Source organism: Sorex araneus, chromosome 5 (genome assembly GCF_027595985.1).
Source record: "Sorex araneus isolate mSorAra2 chromosome 5, mSorAra2.pri, whole genome shotgun sequence".
Lineage (NCBI taxonomy): Eukaryota > Metazoa > Chordata > Mammalia > Eulipotyphla > Soricidae > Sorex > Sorex araneus.
In genome coordinates this window covers 213,613,078-213,632,332 of record NC_073306.1, presented here as the reverse complement: position 1 = coordinate 213,632,332, position 19,255 = coordinate 213,613,078, and the positions used below count along the sequence as shown (strand labels likewise).

The 19,255-nt window shown below is 42.5% G+C and overlaps 1 protein-coding gene and 1 long non-coding RNA gene across 5 annotated transcripts in view; one reads left to right on the top strand and one right to left on the bottom strand.

Moving 5' to 3' along the window:
- GRID2 (glutamate ionotropic receptor delta type subunit 2) overlaps window positions 1-19,255 on the bottom strand; it is a 1,314,711-nt gene that overhangs the window by 533,060 nt on the left and 762,396 nt on the right. The window lies entirely within an intron of this gene.
- On the top strand, window positions 147-7,221 carry LOC129404843 (uncharacterized). The gene is made up of 3 exons (XR_008630185.1): window positions 147-255; window positions 6,200-6,441; window positions 7,100-7,221. It is a non-coding gene; the product is annotated as an uncharacterized LOC129404843 (long non-coding RNA).

The window sequence follows — 19,255 nt, the reverse complement described above, 5'->3', positions numbered from 1 at the left end:
TAGCTACTTGTGTTTATGTTAAAGTGTCCCTCTCAATTCTCCAGAAATAGATATGCAGGATGAGAAAAGTATAACTCACTAGTGTAGTTAGGATTCCATTATATAGAGTTGGGAGAGAAGCCAGATACTTGGCTTGAGGGACACTCAATAGTGCTCATGGTTTATTCCTAACTCTGTGCTCAGGGAAGACTCCTGGCAGTGCTCAGGGGACTGTACCCAATGCTGTGAACTGAAGTGAGGACAGCCTTCTGCAAGGTAAGTGCCTTCCCCCTTGTACTATCTCTCCCGTCCAAGAAGCAGAATTTCTTTTCAGATGGTCCTTTCAGAAGGCTGAATGCTTTTTTGTTTTGTTTTGTTTTGCTTTTGGGTCACACCTGGCAATGCACAGGGGTCACTCCTGGCTCTGCACTCAGGAATTACTCCTGGCGGTGCTCAGGGGACCATATGGGATGCTGGGAATTGAACCCGGGTCGGCCGCGTGCAAGGCAAATGCCTTACCCGCTGTGCTATTGCTCCAGCTCCAGAAGGCTATATTCTTGCTATATATTTTTGTCATAGAATAATACAATAATATTATTGTAAATATACTACTCAGTTGTATACTTTTTCAAAGAAAAATAAAATATTTACCTAAAATATAATATTCATACTTTGAACTTTCAAGGTTTCTTAAATTTTATTCAATATGTACAGTTAATATATATTGCTACTGTATTTGATAATTTTTTGAAAGTTGGAGCCTTTTATTATTCTTGGAGTTAATGGAATTCCTCTGAGATAAATTTTGAAATATTCTTTATGTTATTTTTCAATTTTTCTTATCTATCAATAAAAAAATTACAATTAATTTGCCAAAAATTGAAATCATATATGGTGCATATATTTAAGAATTGTATTTTAACATTTTTAACATAAACTTACTTTGTGATAAAAGATCTATGTAAGTCAAAAGAAAGGAATTAGGTCAAATACTCAAAATATCCAGTGAGATTTTCATTAAAACAACAACAGAAAAGAGTGAAAAATTTAGGCTAACGGATGTCCTAGATTTATCACTAATAAATGCTGTCATTAGCTGATAATGAATTTGATCTCTAACTATATCTAAAAAAAACTACTAGGAAAATCAATCTCTTAAGCTTGAATATGACTTTCTATGAACTACAAGAAAACATTTCAAATGAAAAAAAATTTTTTGTGAGACAAGTAAAATGACTCTCTTAAGATTGAGAACTGCCTATGATTTTGTAAGGAACATCTCAAATATTGGTTGTTTGAAATTGAAAGCATGATTAAAATTGCCACGGAATTCACCGAAATGTAAAGCAAGATTGTGTTTTAGTAAAGAAGCAAATGTGCAAATATTTTATCTAAAGACATATTCCTTTGGAGAAAATTGTGACAAATGAATCACTAAGTTCCGTAAAGTAGGTAAGCTGAAAATATAACACAAAAGATAAATGCAAAGAAAATTGACAAGTCTGAGATGTTGCTCACCTAAAGAAGGAAAGAAAAATCCACGTAAAAACTGGTACTGTTCTCAGAGCTAAGAGAGATCAGTATAGAAGGAAACAAGGACTCCACCTTGATAGTATTTCCAAAGTGGACTCAGATTTAGCAGCAAATAAAGGAAGCATTTTCAAAGTTTTAAATTTTAGCACTAAGTGGTAATACTGAAAAACAAATGTCAGGACTGGACCAGGTGAGGCACCTGCCTTGCATGTGGCCAGCCTGGGTTTGATCCTTGGCACTTCCACAACGTCCCTTGCGCCCTGCCAGGAGTGACCGCTGGGTACAGAGTAGGAGCCAGTCTAAAGGGCAGGGAATCTGGAGTAGAGATGAAAACATCTTAGGCTATGTTGTTCCTTCAAGGTAGAGATCACTCTATAGATTTAAAAGTAGATAGAACCAATGCGTGTATGGGCATTTTAATGAAGCAGGTCACTTCAAAGAGTGTGCACTCGTTAAAGGAACAATCAGAGCAACTCTAAACTATAAGAATGCAAAATACACTCAAATCTGCATGAAATGTGTCAATAAGTAAGATAACTGATATGAAGCTAAATTGTCAACTTCTACATCAGTTTGTCAACAGATACTATTAATATCTGAACCACCAAGGAAAAGGCAATGTGGAAATATCTAAATATTTGTAAAAATACTAAAATTGTATATTATGTTCATTGAGTTGAAAGAATATGAGGAAAGATAAAAACTTAAATAAAATAGTAAGTAAAATACTCTTGTTTTTCACTGTTAGTTATGCAGATGCACACACACACATTTCAGTTCAAAGCAAGGCAACTGAGAATCTGGCTAATGTTAGTGCTGGGTGCATCTACCGTTCGAGAACACAGTCTCCCAGCGCTGTCTTCCCTTCACCATTGTCTCGGGTTTTTCCCAACCTCCCTCCCAAGCCAGCCCCAGCACCTGGTGAGCTCAGTTCTGTTGACCAGGTCTAAGATTGCATTGTTTTCAACCTTTGTTATTCCCGCACTGTGTTTCGTTCCATCCCACACAGGAGAGGGGTGACCTTGCACCTGCCCCTCTGCTGGTGAACTTCTCAGCATGCCGAGCGAGTCACGTCATTACCAGAGTTATAAGTACTTATGAAAACGCTTGCTGCGTAACGTGAATATTGGATGAGATGCAGTATTTTACAATTAGGTATATGCTTTTACTACAATGATTCTTTACAATAGTCTACACGAAGATGATCTAAGCATTTTGTTAAAGTTTGCTGAGAAGTCACAATGTAATTAATGTACATAGTTTCAAAGCAAATTGTCTATTCAGATTGCCACAACTTATATTCTTAATTTTAAATCTCTCCCTGTTATTAAAGTTTTGCCAGTAAGTTGCTGTGATGCTGATCTTGTCATGTGTCTATAGATTAAAAGTCAATTTCACTGTTTGTAATCAACTACAATTGTGAAGTCCTACAGAGAATCTTCATTTTTTCTTGCTGCTCAAAAATCTTCATTTTTGAGTACAATGACATTAACCATAAGCAGATCAAAGATCTTTGGGGAACAGCTATTTTATCTCAGAACATCTTTTTGAAATTCACACTGACCAGATGACACAAATATTTCGTATCATGGAGGTCTTCACAAAACAGCATAATATTTATTTTCGCAATCTTCTCCTTTAAATCTCCTTCTACCTCTACATGGGACATCAGTTAAAAATCAATACAGAATATATCAAAATCCTCCAAAGTTAATAGGACATACGAATCAGATGACTCTTTCTTCAGAAATGCTTTACTTCCTATAATTACCTATGACTATTCCCTAATGCTATGTTAATGAAAACTGGATTATTCAAGGAAAAATACTGTTTTTCTGCTGCGCTGCAGTAATTGCAAATAAAGACCTGGGAGACTTTATTTTTTAAGACTCAATTCAGCTCCAAGGATTAGATCGGAGGAACTTACGGAAATGTGTCTGTAAACTTATCTTTGAGAGATGAGGTGGCTAGTGTGCATGGATTCTATTGACTGTGGAATACAGCAACAGAATTATCCCTTACAGGAGAAAAAATAATGTGTATTCAAAGTTAATTCAAAAACTGTCCTATCTCCAATCCTGAGTGCATGGGCATCAGAACACAGGGCACTCGAGTGAAGTTACTGGTGCTAATTAATTGTATCACTGTACCACTGTTGTCCCATTGTTCATCGATTTGCTGGAGAGGCACCAGTAACATCTCAATTGTGAGACTAGTTGTTACTGTTTTTGGCATATTGAATACGCCACGGGTAGTTTGCCAGGCTCTGCCATGTGGGTTGGATACTCTCGGTTTACTGGGCTCTCCGAGAGAGGAGCTGGGGTCTCCGAGGAATCGAACCCGGGTCGGCTGTGTGCAAGGCAAATGCCCTACCCGCTGTGCTATTGCTCCATCCCCTTTAATTGCTAAAAAGGTGCCTGCAGGCGGAGCCAGAGCCCAGAAAAGGCAAAGACACTGTGGGCTACTTCAGCCAGTCTGCAGGGTTTCCTGTCTCACCTGGGCTATACTCCGCTGTTAGGAGGCTTCCATCCGGAGCACTGTCACCCCCATTCCTCTCCTCACCCAAACTCTCTCCTCTCTTCCCCAGTGGGCTTTGACTGAGAAAGGTCTCCGTAGGAAGGAGTTTCTTCTCTAGCCCCCCGGGGATGTGGTAGTGACGGTGCCCACCTGCATCTACCCTGCATCTGGCAGTGAATGTTGGTGAAAAGAACCTCTGCAGCCTAAGACCAGCTCAAGAGCATGCAGGCCCCTGATGTGGAACCGCTGAGCTGCATCACTGTATCACAGTTGCGGATACAGTATCACTGTATCACGGTTGCGGATACAGTACACTGTATCACGGTTGCGGATACAGTATCACTGTATCACGGTTGCAGATACAGTATCACTGCATCACAGTTGCGAATACAGTATCACTGTATCACGTTGCAGATACAGTATCACTGTATCACTGTATCACTGTTGCGGATACAGAATCACTGTATCACTGATGCGGATACAGTATCACTGTATCACTGTATCACTGATGCGGATACAGTATCACTGTATCACGGTTGCGGATACAGTATCACTGTATCACAGTTGCAGATACAGTATCACTGTTGCAGACTCAGGCCAGGGGGAAGGTGTGTGGGGCCCCGGGCAGGGCCATTCCCGGGGGGAAAGGTCTCAGACGAATGCCACCCACTGCTCCAAGTGCTCCCCTGGCCACCCCCTTGTCATGGCAAACTGTAGCAGCTGGGCAGAGGGTGCAGCACCTCGCCCCATCCCCTGGGGTGCAGACCCTCAGCCTCGCCCATATCCCGCGTGCTCTTACTTCTGGGTAATGGCCCACACATCGGAGCCTGCGGCGGGCACTGTGCGTTCCCCACCTGGGCGCGTGTCTCTATTGGCCTCTCTCCCTCCCCTTCCTTCCAGAACGCGCATGCTCGTTGGGTGTCGCTCTGTCTCCCTCTGAAGTGCTCGGCAATGCGCCCAGGCCCGGGCAGGGCTGGAGACTGGCTTCTTCTTCTCCTTCCAAGGGCAATTTCGTGCTGCGCCCTCGGGTCCCCCGGAGCCCGGGGCCCAGAGGACTCCGTGGGAGGCTGACTCCCTCACCGCGCAGAGCGAGTGCGACCCGGGTGCAGTGACAGCCCCCCGGGCGCTGACGGCACTCAGGGTCGGTGCCAGCCGGGAACTCCGCACAGACCCTCTCAGTCTCAGGCTTCCCGGGGACGTCCTGAGGGCAGAGGTGGATGAAGGAGGGCGCAACTCTCTCCAGGCCGGGAGAGAGTTGCGCCCTCCTTCCCACAGTCCCGGGGGACCGGACTCCTCTGCCCTGCCTGGGGGGACGGGGGGCTGTGTTGCCCACTGTGGCAACTCATTCAAGCCCTCACGGAACATGGCTAGGATCGCTGCAGAGTTTTTGTAGGAAAAGCACAGTGGAAAGCAATGGCGTGAACGTCTATCATCTTCATTTTATGATTTTACCTCTGTCACCTCAACATTGGAGCATCTCTCCGACTAACATGCTCCTATTTGTGAGGCGTGGATAATGCAAGCGTGCCCGGGGTTTACGTGGACAAACACGTGACATCATGAGACAAATGTTTGGTTTCTCTCCTTTAATTAACGACTGAATTGTCAAATCCAGGAGGAGAGGGAATTGTCTGAGCTTACTTTGTATCCTGCTCAGTATGGGGCGGTTTAAATTCTTGTGGGCACTATAAACTCCTCATCTGAGTGAATGCACCAGCTGGGGGCTAGAAGGGGTCCCTGATGGACCCTTGATTGAGTGTTCCAAGCAGCCACTGGACAATTTAGATGTATTGAAACAAATCCATCACAAGGGGAATATCTATTGATTGGGCATCAGTTTTATCACTCCTAGTAGTAAGAAAAACAAGCTTATGTCTTTTAAAGTGCATGTTAAGATCATTATTCTGACTCCAGTTACATTATTTGGCATTAAGAAAAAAATTATGAACTTGAAGACACTGATCAAAGAGAAAAACAAGACTGCAAGTGAATTATGCAAATTTTGTGAGGTTATTTAGATATGCTACATTATTAATTCTCCCCATAGTGACCATCAGTTTCCTTATGATAACTTGGAAATCTGTGGAAATTGAAGTAATATGTATATGGGTTGTTCTTCTAGTAAGGCACGCAGGTTAACTGATTTTCCTCATTCCTTATTTTGCTTTAGTGCTGCTCAGCTGATGAGTGCATGAGCATATGAAATGTAAACAACTATCATGGCAAGAGAAACGCTCTTCAAATTTGTGTGTGAAGTGAAATAAGTCACCTGGAAGTCATTTCACCTACCAGCTACAGACACTGACCCGATGGAGGTACTCGATGGAGGCATTGTAATGGGGTTAACATATTTGTGTTTGTCACCTTCTCAAGTGAAACCAACCCTGTGGGTTTAGAGACAAACCAATCAAGGTGAGTGACTGTGAAATAGAGACCAATGCAGGAATAGATACCGATATGATACACACATTAGAGAGTCTCTTGCCCGCACGCCTGGCTGTCTTCCCCGGGGCCCCTCGAAGGGGGTGGGCTCCAGCTTCCCTCCCCACCCCGAGCAGGGCTCCCAGTGGCCAAAGACCACCAGAACCTAGCTACAGCCGTGCTCGAGGCCCCTCTTCACACGTTTGGACAGGCTTCACGCATGAAGGTACCGGCAGAGGAACCCAGGTGAGTGTAATCCCATCAACGGCCAACATCCAGAGAGAGACTTAAAAGCAAGCTCTCAGAAGCGCCACAGGATATCCTGTAGCCTGCTTCTCCCTCTGGGAGACACTGGCAGGCTTCTGAGAGTTTCCTGCCCACATGGGACAACCTTGCAAGCTTCCCATGGTGTATTCATATGCTAAAGCCAGTTACAAGCTGGATCTCACTCCCCTGACCCTGAAAGAGCCCCCAGTGCAACATCGTTGGGAGGGCTGAGTCGAGAGAGACTTCTAAGATCTCAGGGAAAGGACGAATGGAGAGATTACTGAGCCCGCGCGAGAAATCGGCGATTAATGGGATTTGTGATTCATGATTCGTGATGATACACACATAAAGGCTTTTTGTTGTTGTTGTTCATTTTTCACAGAAATAAAGAGCTGTGGCGCCTAAAGACTTTGATTCCAAAGATGTAACACATTCGGGCATGGAGCGCAGCATCCGAGAGCGATGCACTGGGACACCAAACTGGGCTACAACTCGGTGCTGCCGGGGGTGGATTTTTTTTTCCTCCCCACCCTGTCTTCCTGCATGGAAAGCGGCGGGCTGGCGGCACCATGTGGCAGGCACCATCTTCTGTGACTCCAAACCCACAGGTATTCGGATTTTACTTTGGGGGCTCCCAAGAACTCATGGGAAGGGGGCGTAACCGGCACGCCCTCGGCCCAGATAAACCCGGAGCCGCTGAGCGCAAATCGGACCCTCTGCGCCTAAAGACTTCTTACAGCAATGCACTGGGACTGTGAGCTGGGCTATCTATTTTCTGGCAGAATTTTTCCTGGACTTTATACAGAAATCTAAAACCGCGCGGACGCAGACTTAACATTTATAATTGTCAGCAATGTGAAACGGTTCCATTTGAACAGGTCTGACTTGGGGGGGAAACTCCAAATAAGAACAGTAAGTTTTTGTTGAAATATTGAAGGTTTTTAATGTAGCAGCCACCTCTGGACTGTGAACTAAGCAAAAGCCCCACGCTGGCCGACGCGGCGTGGCGTACACCATACTATGAGGCATGGGAAGGGGGATGAGGGGGAAAAAGAAAAAAAAAAGGGAAAAGGAAAAAGAAAAAAAGAGAGAGAGAGAGTTATGCCAACTATAGTGAGTTTTGTGTTGAATTATGGAATGTAATCAAGGTAAAGAAAAAATGAAGTGAAATTCATTAGTTATACAGTAGGGGGTAGGGGGTGGGGGCGGGAGGTATACTGGGGTTTCTGGTGGTGGAATATGGGCACTGGTGAAGGGATGGGTGTTTGAATATTGTATAACTGACATATAAACCTGAGAACTTTGTAACTTTCCACATGGTGATTTAATAAAAATTAAAAAAAAAAGAAAAGAAATAAAAAGAGCTGTGAGGCCAAGATGGCCACTGAGGAAGGGATTTGCCAGCACCCCCTTCATCACAGCAAACTCTGCCCCCCAAGTGGCATTCAGCACAGAATCCCATGGTGTTGGGGTGACATTGGTCACTGCAAAACCAGTTCTTATGTCCAGGAAAAGAACCTTCTGTTGAATGGGTATCAACAATCAGGTTTCAGAGCAAAGCAGAGCAGTCACCCACAGGAGGGAGCGGGGGAAAGGGACTCCAGGAGGAATTTCTAAACTGCAAGGACCTGCACAAGCAGGGCCTGGGAAGGTGGGGTCAAACTAAAGCCCTGAAACCCAGCCTTAAAGCTTTACCCTCGCAAATAGCTGATCTGGAGAGGAGAATTCTGCCGGGTAAGGTATCCGTAGGCCTGGGACTGAGGCAGACTGAGTTTCTGTGGCGAGTGAGCCGGAACTGTAGTCTTTGATTTCTCCTAATTTGCATGGGGGCCTATTCCCACATTCTAAACTCAGGGTTTGTGTTCCCAGGGCTCTTTGGCATAATCCTCCCCACCCCACCCCCCAGTCAATAGTGGCTCCCAACAGTGCATTTCCATGACCCCAGGCAGCCTTAAAGAAAGCCTGTTGGATAACACTGGGCTGTCCTTGCTGCTCCCCTGGGGAGTTTAGGATTACTGAGCCACTCCCACAACAGTGCCCCTGAGGCACACCCAGTTCCATCAAGCATTAATAATCCTGTACTGCTTTTCTCTTTCCTTTATGTCATTTGCACGGTTTATTTAGCAAGGTCGTATTTGTATAGACACAGGAAGACAGGTCATGCTATGCTATGTCACATGGGAGTTAACGGACTCCAAAGTAGTATCTACTCCTGAGCATCCATATTGACTTGACTTAAGCCTCAGTTGCCCTTAGTTCCTAGTACTCCAAGAGCAGGGTCCCAACGAGGGACTGGATGGACCCGGGCAAGCTGTGAGCTACCCTGGCATCAAAATGGGCCAGGTCAAGTGCCATAATACTTAACTCTAAGTTAAGAGCAGGGTCATGGACACACTCTGTTGTGATCCAAAAAGCAGTAACAGAATAAGGACCCTGTTGTGATTAGGAAAGACTAACCTGGCCTGAGCACTGTGGTCTGGGATACATAGCGAGACGTCCCCCAGGAAGAGCCACCCTTTAAGCTTACTCAAAGATAAGCAGCCTTTGAGCTTGTCTCTTACTGTGTTAATACAAAATGACAAAGCTAGCGATTTTTTATAAGAAGTAAGTTTACTATGACTGTTTACGCGGATTATTGGCCGAGGAAAGGAGAAAGCAACGCACCTTGGGTGTGCCCCAGTTACTCCAGGGCTCTTGAGACACAAGTCCCCGTGTGAGCCCACACTTGCTGAACACGAAAAATGCAGCCTTCAGGCTTCAACACGCACGAGTCCTGGGGGCAGCCGAACCTCAGTGCTGTCATACTCTGGTCCACGATGGCCGCAACTTCCCCGGCGCTTTCCAGGGGACACAAAACGAGAGCCAGCGTTTGGCTGGAAGCAGTGGGCATGAGTCCACACGACCGCCTGACCTGCACAAAGTCTCCCCATCAAAGTATTTTTTTTCCCCTTATCTAAGTATTTTTCCCCCTAACTTTCCCCCTTCTCTTCATGCTGGTGGACATCCTTCCCGATTTAAGTGTCTTTGTTACCAATGGAATTCTTTGTTCTAGTTATTTTCTCTTGTGCTTTTTCTTAGACAACAGCCTTCCCACAGTGACAAACTTGCTGAGTACGTGGAGGAATCCGCCCGCATTGCTGGACAGCCATGAAGGATGGGAACCACCAAATGCTCACCAGAACTTTCTAAATCCCTGATTACAGTTTCAAAGCAAAGGCAGGAAGAATATGCACTTTACTGAGGAAACAAATTTAGAGCCACTCCACTCATGATGGTGTATGAGAGCAACAAGGAGGAAAATGAACAAGAACTGAGCTAAAAAGCACCATGGTTAAACAAAAAAAATACAATAAATGGGCTTAGCAACACAATATCATGCACTGAAAATAAATTCTGGAGGATAAGGAAGACAAAAAGATCAAAAGAGAACAAACTATTAAAGCATTTTTTTAAAATGATGAAAACAAGAGATCTGTAGGCAGTATAGGAGAAATGATCTTCATTCCATAGGGTTTCCAGGAGAGGAAGGAAAAAAAGGGTAAAAACTGTGGGTTGAAGAACTTATAACCTAAATCAATCTAAGTCTGAGGAAGAAGACATATAGCCAGAGTCAGGAGTCTCAAAGAGTATTGTCCAAAATTCACACCAAGACAAGGATGCCAAGTGTGTTATAATTAAACTGTCCAAAGCCAGAGAGAGACACACAGTCCCGAAAACAGAAGCAGCAAAGCAAGGATTTACATATCAGTGAATCTCAGTAGGATTCAGAACAGATTTATCAAATGAAACCCTACATAATATAATATAACATAATATAATGGTATAATATATTAAGCATTTTCAAAGAAAGAGAAATTCAAAGAATACTTTACCCAGCGAGGATATTACTGAAATTTATAGGAGTTATACAAACATTTTCAGTAAGATAACAAGTAGATTCACAGCAACTAAAACAACTTTATAAGTAGTAATCCATGGTCTTCTATAAGCAGTAAAGAAATCTGATTTGAATGCAATAAGACACTGAAATCACAAAATGTGATAGAAATAACATAATACTGGGGCCTCAAAATAAGTTCCAGACTTCCTTATGTTAAAGGTAATAGAGTAGATTAAGTTTCACTGTCACTGTCACTGTCATCCGTTGTTCATCTATTTGTTTGAGCTGGCATCAGTAACGTCTCCATTGTGAGACTTGTTGTTACTGGTTTTGGCTTATCGAATACACCACAGGTAGCTTGCCAGGCTCTGCCCTGAGGGCAGGATACTCTCGGTAGCTTGCCAGCTCTCTGAGAGGGACAGAGGAATCCAACCTGGTTTCAGCCGTGTGTAAGGCAAACACCCTACCCACTGTGCTATCTCTCCAGAATAAGTTTAGAACTGCAAATGTAAATTTCATGGTAATCTCAAGATAAGTATACATAGCAGACATAGAAAGAAGCGAAAGGGAACGGAGATCACAACAAAATGGGAAGACATCGTGACACAGAGAAAGAAGATGAAAGAACGTCACAGAAGCATTAAGCTCACAACCACCCAGAATCCATATACAATTTGTTATTCCCTAATTTCATTCACTAAATGTCAGCTGACTAAATGGCAATGGTTCGAACTCACCGGTCACAAGACACTTAGTGGCTGGATGGCTCCAAAAACAAAAACTAGCCTTCTTTTATGAGATACACTGGGATGTTCATGTTAAACACAGGATCCAAATAAAAGGTTAGAAAGCAATCCTCTCAGCTCTAACCTTATTCCCTACCTTCTGCTTCTTTCTGTTGTTCTTCTCTTCTGCTATTAGTATGTGGTTGGTTTATTGGGGTGTTTCCTCTTGCCTTGCCTTAGCTTCTTTCTTTACACACATTTTTTTCTTGGAAAGAAAATGCATGCATTAATTCAGCAATGCATGAATGATGGTCTACAACAGGCAGGAGGGGCCGGAGAGATTGGAGAGCTGGAAAGGTGGCCGCCTTGCATGTAGCCAACCTCGGTTCACTGCCTGCCCCCGTATGCTCCCCCGAGCCTGCCAGGAGTGACCCTTGAGTGCAGTGCCAGAAATATACTCTAATATTGGGCAGAGTGCCCCCAAAACACTATAAATAAAAGCCGGGTCCAAACGGACTTCAAACAGACTTAGACCAAGCAGACTTCAAACTGGCAGAGATACGATGAGACAGAGATGGGCATGTCATGAGAGGATCACTACAACAAGGGAATGTATCACTCATTAACATTTATGCACACAGAGAAAGGGCGTCAAAGGTGCAAATCCACAGAAACACAATAGGAGCAGGAGACTCACACTCTCCTCTCATTACTGAATATATTAGCCAGGCATTAAAAAAATCAATTCACTGTCACTGTCATCCTGTTGTTCATCGATTTGTTGGAGCGGGCACCAGTAACATCTCTCATTGAGAGACTTATTGTTACTGTTTTTGGCATATCCAATCATCAGTTGGGAGTTCGCTTTTCATGCGGCCAACCCGAGTTCGATTCCTCCGCCCCTCTCGGAAAGCCCAGCAAGCTATCGAGTGTATCGAGCCTGTGCGGCAGAGCCTGGCAAGCTACCTGTGCATATTGGATATGCCAAAAAAAAAATCAATAAGGACACAATAACTTTAAAATGTGGCTTGGAAGAGTTAGTTAGTAACATGCGTAGGGCTATCCAACCTCCACCGCTGGGTGCCTGGATTTCTCTAGAACACACAAGGCATTCTCCAAAACCGACCAGAGACTGGACACAAAGCCAGTATCCATGAAATCATGAGAACAGAAAATAATCGGGACTCAGGATGTGTGATACCCCGGGTCTGACTCCTGTTTGGATTGCCCACCCCTGCCAGCCGCCCACAGCCATCTCGAGTCTCCGGGGAGACGGAGCTTCTGAGCCTCCGTGGGTGTGGCCCAAACTCCTCTTCTAATAAGCACTAAGCACTAAGTAAATATTTATTTATAGAATGCATACTTATCTGTGAGCCTTTACACTTACATAGATGTTTCAAAACCTTTATACTTGCATATGCGTATATACAATTGCATACAAATATCAAGGTTTATAAACAAATACATTTTAAATAAGAATACTCAGCTATAAATAAAAATACTAAAAAGATTAAAAAAGATAAATAAATCATATCAAGTATTGTTTCAGAACAGTGCTATTAAGGTAGAAATTAACCATAATAATAAATCCTGGGAAAAAGACCGAACACTTTTTTTCCCCAAAAAAGGCCAGTAAACTAAAGACAAAAGAAAAAAAAAGAGTCAAAGATAAAATTTAAAAAAAAGATTACTCAAAATACAGACAAATTTGTGTATTTGAGTCCTCAGAACATATGAACACAGAAAAATGTGTCTAACAAAAGAATCTAACATAAGGAAAGAGAAAACACCCAAATAAACTCACAACAGAAAGAAGCAGAAGGTAGGGAATTAGATTAGAGCAGAAATGAAGTGACACAGAACTCATCAAGAAAACAGATTTTTTTCAAAAGAATAAACAAAATTGAAAACCACTAGCTATATACATAGAGAAAAATAGCGGCAGGGGAACTTTCCCCCGAAAATTAAAAAAAAAAACATAAATAGCATATGAACAAGTCGTTTCATTTTCCTTGACAGCTCTTACCAGAATCTAAGAACACCTACCAAGAGGATCTGTGCATACCAATTAATAGTGGCAGGTTCACCGCAGCCCGGGCCGGAAACAACCCAAGCACCCAAAACAGAGGAGTGGGTAAGGAATAGTGGCATACATACGCCACGGAATACCACAGAGTTATAAGAAAATATGAAGCCTTGATTTTTTTTTTACAACATGAATAGAACTGGAGGTCGTGTTAATTAAAATAAATAAGGAAGAGAAATACTGAGACTCACTGGCAGTGAGACAAAGTGAGGAGCGAGACCACGCACAGTGCAAACAAACTTTGGACCCTGACGATGGAACTTGCCCAGTGCAGTGGGAGGGCAGCCAGCTGGGGATGTCGGGGCCATGTGAAGGCACAACCCGTAGGCACGAGCTCAATAATCAACACCATGAGGGAGAGCTCGGCAAGCTGCCGAGAGTATCCCGCCGCACGGCAGAGCCTGGCAAGCTCCCCGTGGCAGATTCTATATGCCAAAAACAGTAACAACAAGTCTCACCATGGAGACGCTACTGGTGCCCGCTCGAGCAAATCGATGAGCAACGGGAAGACAGTGCTACGGTGCTACGTATCAATTTAGGTTTGTTTTTGTCCATACCTGACTTACTCCTGACTCCGTATTCAGTGCTCACTCCTGGCAGGGCTGTAAGAACCATTTGGGGTTTCTGGAATCAAAACCAGGATTGCGTGCAAGGCAAGCACCCTACCCGCTGAACTGTTGCTCTGGCCTATAAATGATTTCAAAGGCAGCGTGTGCTACAGGACACATTGGTACTAAAGCAAATACTTCTGAAGATCTGGGATAACTACCCATGCCCTAGAACACTGGGACTAATGATAATTTTAAAAATGCACTTTCAGACATAGTTAAAAACCACTTTCATTTCTCAGAAGATGAACTACTCAGGGACCTTCCCATGCATTGGGGAAGATGAAACTCCTGTCTCTTTCTACACTAGTACATAGAAAATTAAATTTAAGACTAATCATTACCTAGATTACTATTTTTTAATTGCCCTCTTTTAATTTGATCAGTTATACAATTTGAATTGATAATGCGGTCTATTTTGAGGATAACAGAATACAGTTTGTGCAAGTAGGAATATTTTCACACATGAAATTCACACAGTTTTAAATTGGGGCTTTTTAAACGTTTAAGGGAATGCTGTAGAGGTATAACAGTGTTATATATTTTCTGAAAAATTGTTTATGATCATATACATAGTGAGTTCAATCAAAATAGATGTTGATTATATAAGATTACTAAAGGAATCTATATGAGGTAGTTTAATTCATTATTGTTTAAACCACATTCTTGATATTAGGTACATTATGTCTTCAATATGAAAAAAATCATGCATATTTTGAACTTGAATGTGAATTGATTTGCATTTGAATTCTAAAACGACAGATTATATAGAAAGTTCACTTAGTAAAACATTTCTGAAATATCTGTGGTGGGATAATTTAAGTCCTTTTCCCTAAATTCACTCTGATGGAAACACAAAATTTAATACTTCAGAATTATTGGAAATAAATGTTATTGCACAAGCATCTTGTGGAGGTAAACAAAGCTTCCTTAAACTGATTCTTTAACTCATCTGTCACTCAGGAACATCTTCCCAAGCCCAGAGATGATCCAGGCATATGTAACAAACACAGCACAAACTCACACAGGTCCAGAGTCCGCCCATTCGTTTGGTACCAACCTCCTAACGAGTTACCTCACTGGCTTCAAGAGCAAGTTTTATCCATTGAAAGTCAGTTCTTCCCAGGTTAAAATCTGATTTTTAAAGTTCACTCCAGATGCCACGTTATGATTAGATGGAAAATATAGTGAATGGGAGAAAAGGAAAAAGGGAATCACAGAAATCCTTTTCATCATGCTGTCAATATGGTCAAACTAAGATAAATGTCAAAGTAATAAGTTTGTACATATTTATATAATCACTGTATAACTGTATCACTGTCATCCCGTTGTTCATCAATTGACTCCAGCAGGCACCAGTAACGTCTCTATTCCTCCCATCCCTGAGATTTTAGCAGCCTCTCCTGACTCTCTTTCCCAACAACGGAGGCTCTTTCAGGGTCAGGGGAATGAGACCTATCATTACTGGTTTTTTTGTTTGCTTTTTTTGGGTCCCACCTGGTGATGCACAGGGGTTACTCCTGGCTCTGCACTCAGGAATTACCCCTGGCGGTGCTCAGGGGACCATATGGGATGCTGGGAATCGAACCCGGGTTGGCCGTGTGCAAGGCAAACGCCCTACCCGCTGTGCTATTGCTCCAGCCCCTCGTTACTGTTTTTGGCATATCAAATATGCCATGGGTAGCTTGCCAGGCTCTGCCCATGCAGGTGGGATACTCTAGGGGATACTCTCAGTAGCTTGCTGGGCTCTCCGAGAGGTATATATATATATATATATATATATATATATACACACACACACATATACATATATACACATATATACATATGTATATATACACATATATTTTATACATTTTATAATATTATACATTTTATATATTTTACAATAAATGCATTATATATACATATACAATTAGACATAAGAGTTCAGAGAATGCAAGGCTCTCTCTTAGAAGCCTTAGCCAATTTTAATTAAAAAATTAGGTTGTTTTACAAACAACAGAGGTACAGAAGCAAGCCATAAAAATAACGTTTCCTCATGTTTTCATATACAGTGGCAGTTGAAGTATTTTCTTACCCTAATACCAAAGTTTGGTAAGAACCAAAGGCTTTTTTCTGTGTCTGAAAGCATGTCTGTATTCTTGTGGAATTATTAAAGTATCTGTTGTAGAAAGCTCATGATTTTAAATAACTAAGGTACAAGAAATATTGAAATTAAGCCTAAGAAGGTTTTATCATGTTTCATAAGAATTGATGGTTCAAAGGTCTTATGCTGTTATATCAATGTACATATTTGTATCTGCATTGGAATATTAGAATATTTGACCTAGATAATCTTGTGAGTTGAAATAATTGTGGTATTAAAAAAATAGGTTCAAAGAGTAATGGTTTGGTTTACAATATGAGTCTCTGGTGTTATAAAATTGGTTGCAAATATTATGCTTTATTTGATCTCTGAGACTTTTGGTAACTAAGATTTCTAGAGCTACTTAGCAACGAATTATAATAGATTAATATCAGATGTCGGACTGGAGCGATAGCACAACAGGTAGGGCGTTTGCCTTGGACACGGCCAACCCAGTTTTGATTCCTCCATTCCTCTCGGAGAGCCCGACAAGCTACCGAGAGTATCCTGCCCACACAGCAGAGCCTGGCAAGCTCCCCGTGGCGTATTTGATATGCCAAAAACAGTAACAACAAGTCTCACAATGGAGACGTTACTGGTGCCTGCTCGAGCAAATCGATGAACAATGGGACAACAGTGCTACAGTGCTGCATTTACACATATATGTATATATCTATTCATACACACAGATATACATACATTCATATATGCATACATTTATACATATATGTAAATGTATACATATATGTATATATATTGTTTTGTGCTCCGGGATCACTTCTCACAATGACTAAGGGACCTATAGGTGATGCCAATGATCGAACCAGGGTCAGCTGTGTCCTGTGAGTGCTTTAGCCTCTCTGCTATCTCTTTGGACCCTGATATTTAAGTAATTTGCAAATGCTTCAGGGAGGATCAAGTGTTTTGCTGTCAGACTACTGAAAAAAAAAAAAAAACCTGGCTCTGCATGGCCTGGAGATGAGCCCTTGATTCTCGGCTCTTCTCAGCCTCTTGGGGCTGAATGACCCCGTGGCCCAGGGCTCCTCCTTCCATTCACAGACTCAGCAAAGTAAAATAGAGTGTCTTGCTAGCTTCCCATCTTCCCTGTCTGTTGTTTTCCTTTGCCTCACACTCTGACCTGACCAGGAAGGTGGCTCTGCTTTTAAAACTGCACTCTGGGTTCCGTTGACTCAGGTAATCCAGGATAATCTCCTCATCCCCTTAATATATCTTTAGTGGCATCTGAGAAATCTATTGAACCTGCCTTGTAAGGTAACACCTTCGCGGGATTAGCATGTGGGCGTCCTGGTAGGGTTGCAGATCACTGTTCTGCCTTACCACCCCTCGTGAAACATATTTGCTCCAAGGATGATGAAAATCAAATGAAGTTGAAGTTTCGAGGGATAGGAATCAAAGTGGAATCATCTGGGCTTCAAGTCAAGGATGTAGACAGAAATGATGTTAATGAAAGAGGGTTAACAGAAAGATCGTTATGCAGAAATATGGAAGAAACCAGCAACGGGTGAAGCATTTAGGTTATCCACATGGGAAGCTATACACGCATTTCGAGTTTAAAAAGTAACTAAATACTGGTTGGAGAAATAGTGCAGGGTTGAGGTACTTGCCTAGAATGCAGCTGATCCTGTGTCGATCCCTGGCACGGCACATGTCCACACCCAACATCACCCGGGTCTCATCCCTGGCACTGCGCATGTCCACACCCACCATCACCCGGGTCTCATCCCTGGCACGGCACATGTCCACCCCCCAACATCCCCCGGGCTCACTCCAAAGCCAGAACCAGGAATAACACGGGCGTTGCCAGGAGAGGTCTCTGAGCACAGAACCAGGAGTAAGTCATGAACACTGCTGGGCGTGACGTCCAAAAGCAATGAAAACAAATGAAGGAGGAGGAAAAGGAAGAGGTGCAGGAGGAAGAGAATCGGAAAAGGAAAAGGAAGGAAGAAAAGTACCACCATTCCCCCCCCCCCCCCGTGGTTCTAGAGAAAAGCCAGCAAAGTCACAACATACACACGAGAGGGCAAGAGAGGCAGGGGAAGAATCCCCACAGCTCAAAGCCAATGACTTGGATTGGAAAAATCAGATATTTTTCAAATCTGAGAGCTGGAGATCCTTGGGATTGAGGGGGTGCTGGTCCATTCCAGCTGTGGAATCTCTATTCAGATGCGTAGCTGACATTGGCTGCTTGGAATTCAATCTAAATCTACAGTACTGGGGCACTGTAGTGGAGTGAGCCCTTAATTCCATTAATTCTTTAAGATTCAAGTGCTAGCCTTAGTTACTTATAATAAGTGTTTTTAACATTGCATTGCTTTGAAGGTTAGATGGGGTTATATGTATATAATATTATATAATACCAATCCCATTGAAAGCACTTTGCTGTCACATTTACCCATGTACATACACACTTTTACACTTGCACATATACACGTTTACATATACATTTATATATACTCCTCTTTAAGATAAATAATTCAACAGTGTGTGACTGAATATACTGACATCATCTATCATTCAAAATGACTTTTTAAAGCTATAGTATTTATTATCCAAAATTCTGAATAAGAACATAACATTTGTAGATTTAATTTTATTTTTTATCCTCTATGTTAGTTCCTAAAATGAACTTGTTATTCCTGACCTTTAAAGAAAGCATGCAGTTAACATGAAGAAAAGAAACAGAACTGGATTTAACTTCATCTACCCTGCTTTCAATTCCTATGTTGCCCACCAGCATCTGTGAATTAGATATCATTTGATTTATACTCTAAAAAGGAATCCAACCATTCAGAATTGAAGAACACACTTATTTCCTCTTTATTACCTGCATCAAAAGGATGCTAGCTGGAATGGAGCAAGAGTACAGTGGGTAGGACATTTGCCTCGCATGCAGCAGACCCGGGTTTGATTCCCAGCATCCCATATGGTCCCCTGAGCACTGCCAGGAATAATTCCTGAGTGCAGAGCCAGGAGTAACCCCTGTGCATCACCAGGTGTGAGCCAAGAAGAAAAAAATAAAAATAAATAAAAGGATGCTAGCTCAGCTCAATTACTGACAGAAGTTCAATGAAAAAGGCCAAAAGATTTGTC